The 6,515-nt window shown below is 39.8% G+C and overlaps 1 pseudogene; it reads left to right on the forward strand.

The window, feature by feature from the left end:
- Window positions 1-4,420: 4,420 nt before the first annotated feature.
- LOC120581901 (uncharacterized) lies at window positions 4,421-4,539 on the forward strand (annotated as a pseudogene).
- The last annotated feature ends 1,976 nt before the right edge of the window (window positions 4,540-6,515 follow it).

A 6,515-nucleotide genomic window follows, 5' to 3' on the forward strand; every position in this document is an offset into this window, starting at 1 on the left:
ATTCGGCAAATGTTTTTTCTAATTCTTTCTTTTTACTTTGTTGGTAGAAAAATGGGAGGAAGTCTCTCATGTATGGAACCCTGATCCCCCAGGTGGGTTAGGTCCTCCAGATAGGTAGGCTCCCTGCCTTGGGTCTCCAGATGGCCCTGCAGTCCTCGAATTATAGGCAAGATGCTGCATATGGTAGTTTGAATTTAGGTACAACTGCTATTTGAAGAAAAAGAGTGCTTGGTTTTTAAGTCTAGGGGAGAACTGCAGGGTACTTGCATATGTGAGATCCAAAATGTCTGGCTGCCTGTGACAAAAGTCATGGCTACTCCTTTTAGCTTCATAAAAGACTTTCTGGCCCTCCAGCATCCTGATAGAGCAAGGTAAATACTTCAGCCTGTGCTACAGCACCAAATGGAAACTTGTGGACAGAACTGTCACCTTTGCCATGGAGCTCTCGAGTCTGTGGGGTGATGCCCAGGCGCTCCGCCTCCTGCTCACTGTATACATTGCCCCACCTGGAGCGGTGAGAACAAGGCCCTTACCTTCCCTGAGCCCAATATCTACTCCTCTCCAGCAGGTCCAGAACTAGCAGGGAGTGTCATTAAGAAGGGTTTTTAAAACCTCTCATCTGGAGAATCTTATACTGCAGTTGAGGGTTGCCCGTTTAGTTACAGGAGGAGAGTTTATTCTTTGTTTCAAATGTGGAACTTCAGCCTGTGTCTCTAACCCATTTGAAACATCACCAAAGAGATTCTATGAGTTCCTATGAATAAAAGCAAAAGCATCAAACAGCAGCCTTACCCCACATTCCCCTGCACGTGAGAGAGATCAGCCTTCAGCTCAGAAATGGCCCTTTTTCTCCTCCATGATTTTACACCAAGGAGCCTGGGCTAGATGTTTCTTGGGGCTCTTTAAGACCTGACTGTTTATGTCCCAATGATTCCATTAGTTAAAAGTTTTTGAAGAACGTGGGACTGTCATCTCATTTATTACCATCCCAATGACCCCTTTCTTCCACTTAATTCAGCCTTATAAATCAGTGGGTCACTAAGTCCATCCCTTATTCTTTCCCTCCAGTCCAAATTGGCTGGCACATTGCCAGGTAAATGAATTCAAAGGCAGGGCTTTGGGTAAGATGCCTTTGGGCATAAGAGAAGAAAATATACCCATGTCTTTCCAGGACATATGGTTGGAGGTGAGACCCCCAATCCCCCCACCTTTTGGAACTAACATAATGCCTGTCAAAGAGTAATAGAAACATAGACGTAGGTGAGTCTCCTTACATCACCAACTTTACTCTGCACACTCTGTAAACCCTGACCTATCAATATCACTTGGGAAATAATCTTAAATATTAAACCTAACTCCAATGTAAAGGAGAAGGGATATGGTTTTTAAAACTCTTGACTATCTGAATTGCTTTTACTTTTCTTTCTTTCTTTTTTTTAAAACTAATCCTGCATGCTTCTTAACTGGATGCAAAATTAAGGGTTATAGCTAGAATCAATTTCAGTCACTCAGAAAACATGTCAAATGCAGACTGAACCTAACACGGAAAGACATTTTACTTGTGTTAACCTGCTTAATAGTGCTAAGAGCTCTATTTTGTAGATACTATTGTCATTTCTGCTTAATAGATGAGGAAACCAGGACACAGAAAGATGAACAAACTTGCCCATGTTTGCATAGCGAGTGGGTGGTAGATTGAGAATTTGAACACAAAGCCTGTGGTTTTTCTAGGATGCCAACTGGTCTGCTAGAGATCTCATCTCCAGACTACAGGAGCTAGATGTAAAAGCCTCTCTTAATGAATTTCAAAGCTCCTGGGTTCTCCTTTATACAAAGGATATGTTTTTATTTGTTTGGGATGGCGAAGGAATTTCTGAAAGAGGGAAGAACATGCAGAAGTAATCAAGGCAGGAGATGTGTAAGACGTGATCAGGTCACAGCTGAGCATTTCAGGTTAGCCTGCTCAGAAACTGTGAGCAGAGGGCTGTTCCTTGTGGATGACTGGACTGTTTACAGTGAGAAGCTGGTGAGAAGCAGTAAGAGAAAGGAGAGCGGAAGAGGAAGCACCTCTGTTTGGTGGATGGTGGAAGGGTAGGATGGGTCAAGTTCTCATTTTTTCTGGCTTCTTTTAAGACTTTTTTTCTCTTTACAAGTTTACTATGATATGTCTAGATATGATTTTTTTTTCTTTTAATTTAGTTTAGATGCATTAGTGTTCTTGAATCCATGATATGATGTTTTTCAAGGCCTATAGAAAAATTTTCAAGCCATTAGTTTTTGAGATATTGCCCTTGCCCCAGTCCCTCCCTCCAACTCCAGGTAAACTTCCATCAGAATTCTACCTCTGTGCTCCCTAAGTCTTAACAAATTTTACATTTTCTATCATTATGTCTTCCCCTGCTACATTCTGGATAATTTCTTCTCATTCGTCTATCATTAATTCTCTCTTCAGCTGCATTAATTCTGTGATCAATTCCATCTACTAGGTTTTTAATTTCAGGTAGTTTCTATTTTTAGCTTTTATTTAATTAAAAAAATCTGCAATAGTTTCTTCTTCTTTTTAGATACATTAAAACTTGTCCTTTTTATCCATTAAGTATACTAAGCCTAGTGATTTTATAATCTGTCTCTGATAATTTTACTATCTAAAGTCATGGGACCTCAGTCTCTATGGCTATTGTTTCTACTAGTTTCTACTATCGGAAACTTATTGTTTGGGGGGTTTGTTTATCTGGGACTGTGGGCTGGTTTTTGACTTTGGAAAATTATTTTCAGAAATTTCTTAAGACCTAGAATGAAGAAACAGTCCTCCATAGAGAATTTTCACTTCCTTTTGTCTGGAACCCGGAGATTGATAACGCCTTGACTTAAACAACTTTAAATGCAAGGTCCGAGGGGTTCTGGAGTCATATTTATAATGTAAAACTGGACTGAAACTTTACTAAAGGACCAGAACATAATGTCCCTCCTGCAAGTGTAGGGTTACTTCTCTGTTCAGACCCATCCTGAATCTGCTCATCCAAGGTAATGATCATCCTAGGCCTATGAGGGTAGGTGAAGGAAAATAGTTTAGTCTGGTTTGCTCTCACCTAGATTCACATGCAAGTAGTGTTTATCAGAACACCCACTTTAGCCTGGTCTTGAGTTTCTACTTCCTTGCCCCCAGAGGTATTGAAGACAAGCTCTTTTTCTTCAGTTCTGCTATTTCTTCTGGATGCACAAATGTCCTCAGTGTAAAATGAGCTGATGGCGCTTTCTTATGATTCTGAAATTCTGTTATTTCCTGGATCTTGATCTTGTAATTGCTCATTCTCTCTCAGATTTACAATGGTTTTAAGGAGAATTTAAAAATATATTTTGTCCAGTATATTTAGTTGTCCTCAGGTGAGAGATGTAGTCTGAAGACTCTATCCTATTATTACTAGAAGCAGATGATGGCAGGTCAATAAAACTAGAGAAGATTTTCTCCATCCTACTCAAAAGGCTCATTATTAGAAACAAAGACAATAAGAAGAATAACCATGGCAAGCATTTCTGCTAGCATTAGCTACATTTTATGGATGAGGCCGTAGAGGCACAGAAAACTTAAGCTAAGTTCCTTAGATCACCCAGCTAGTGAACAGTAAAGCCAGAATAGAGACCTGGGCAGACTGTCTACTGAGCCCACATTCTTAACCATGACATAACCATGATATTTTTTGATCCCATTTAGGCAGAGATATGGAAATTACTTTATTACAGAGACTGTTTTTACTAACTGTCTCTAGCTTATTTGTTTAGTCTTATCTTTAAATAGTCCCTTGACAAACTCTCTAACATTCTTCTTTCAATGCAATGGTTGCCTGAATTGGTGTCTGCCTTAATTTCTTCTACTTCCACTTATACATCATTTTGGCACATCCAAATTTTCTAATTTTCTAAATATCAGTGTAAATACTACCTCCTTTAGCCTTCCGGTGTGTGAAGCACCAGACACTTGGATAATTTCATCCATCATGTCAGTTTTATTATTTTCCAGTAAGGAAACTGAGGCTCTGATGAATTACACGTGTTGGGTATCCCCAAACTGGTATATGAGCCAGGCAGGATTTAACTCCTAATAGGTTTGCCTCCAAAGCCCATGTTCCTAACCACTATCTCATATTTATCTCCTGTCTCTGAATATAAATGCACTTTTTATAAACTTCCTGAGGCTCTTTTCACTTTATACCTCATAGGGGCATTATTTTAGAACATGTCTTATCTCTCCAACTGTACAATAAACACCTTATATCTCATACAATAAGACTAGCCTGATGTTTATACATAGTAAATGCACAGTCTGTCTTCTGATGGCTAGATAAACTGTTGAATACGAGGAGGATGATTTTCCTGAGGATTTCAATTTGGATTTTTTTTTTTTTTTAAAGAGTCTGCATCTGTCTACAGCCATGCCACCCTGAACAAGCCCGATCCCGTCTGATCTCAGAAGCTAAGCAGGGTCGGGCCTGGTTAGTACTTGGATGGGAGACCACCTAGGAAGACCAGATGCTGTAGGTGTAAAAAAAATTTTTAAAAATAAGGGATTATAAACTGATAAGGTCCTTGCTATCTGTGAGGTCAACCAAAGGTGGCCTCGCCTAAAGGAAATAAATAAATAAGTAAGTAAGTAAGTAAGTAAGTAAGTAAGAGTTACATCAGTGCTTAATATAATATAGAACATCTCACCAAAAGTTATGTTCTTTATTATCTTGATGTCAATTGATTTCTAAAAGGAACTTCAGTGTTGCTTTAATTATTAATCATGAGATAAACCCTGATAAGCAAATAATGATCTAAAAATTTCAAAGAAACTGTCATTGGTGATGGGGCACTTAAAAAGAGCCCATGAAACTTACACGCACACACACACACACACACACACCCCACCCACCCACCCCCTGTTGGGATTTAATGCAAAATGGAAAAACAATTTAAGTTCCACCTTTCAGATATCAGTAAGTTGTAAATTTAAAGTCTTAAAAAATATTTAGTAACTGGCCAAATCACTTGCTTTTGTGATGGGAGAAGGCCGCAAGAAGTCACATAGCTAATAAGCAAATTGGGAAAGAACGTAGGTAAGAACATAGACCCGGAGGATTGCAAAAAGATCATTACGATCTGTTGCTACACTTGTTATATTGTATACATCATTATGTTAATCTTGCTGGTAGTTCTCATCATAAACTGGTGAAACTAATTACTCAGTAGAGAGACATAGAGCACCGGCCTCTAAACTTATTTATAAAACCTTATGAGGTATCTTTTGAAACAGGAACTTGGTCACTAATTAACACAAGAGCGATATTCCTATTAAATTGAAAATATAGCCATTTGGAGAGACATTTAGATTAACACACTGCTTTTTATCTTGGATGCAAAGGTAACCACCACCTTTAATTTTTAAATCCTCCTGTGAGATTCTGGAGGATTAAAGGGTTTGTGTGCTCTCCAGGTTGCACTGTGGTATAACAGATCCTAGGCAATGTGCCCCAGCAACTGGGCTTGCCTGCTCATTCACCGGGTGGGATGTAGTAGATTCTTCCCTATTCTGGGCCTTAATTTCTTCATCTGTAAAAAGATGATTATGACTCAATAATCTCTAAGTTTCATTCCAGCTCTACAATTTGTGACAAGATTGTTCATGGCATAGTTTCATCAACAGGCTGTTCTTTTGTTGCTCTTCTTATAATAGATTTCAGACCCCTTATGTGACCAAGCAAATGGCCTTGAGGCAGAACTGAAACTGTGGAAAGAATAACCTATATATGAAGAATGCAATATGACAAGGCTAACTGCTGAAGACTGTGATGGAGTTATGAGTGATATGCTTAGGGGTACAGATAATGGTGATGATGAAGAGGAAGATGATGACTACCATTTGCTGAATGTTTCCTATGCCCCAGGCACTGCTCTCAGCATTTTGGAGATATCGTTTTAATTAATCTCCCAGACAACCCTAAGAGGCTAGCACTATAATGACCCTCATAATACAGATGACAGAACTGAAGCCCAGACGACTTAGATAATCATCTGTAAATCACACAGCTGCAGAGTAGCAGAGCCTGGATTTGAATCGAGGGATTCCAACTTCAATTACTTCTCCCTTCACCAGGCTGATTTTTCTGCCCCTTCAAAGGTGAGTGGTGTTTGAAACGCTGTGAGTTTGTGGGTATTAAAAGGATGTTATGAAACACAACTGCCACCTGCACAGAGCCCCAAGAGAGAGAGAGGCACATCAGCAAACATAAAGCAAATCCCCCTTTGCTGTGTAGTGACACTGGAAACCTAACCGTGAAGCTCCAATGAATGGGGCTATCACACATGCACCGAGACAGAGAGTTCTGCGGACCTCCTACTACCCCTAGACTACATGCTGTAGACCTACCAGCTCAGACCCACAGCCTCGGTGCAGGTGAGGAAAGGCTCAAGGACAAAGAGAAGGACGTGTTGGAATGACGCCAGTGGGGTCATTTCAGGGAAAGCAGACCTAATTC

This window comes from Pteropus medius, unplaced genomic scaffold, assembly GCF_902729225.1.
Source record: "Pteropus medius unplaced genomic scaffold, Ma_sr-lr_union100, whole genome shotgun sequence".
Taxonomy (NCBI): domain Eukaryota; kingdom Metazoa; phylum Chordata; class Mammalia; order Chiroptera; family Pteropodidae; genus Pteropus; species Pteropus medius.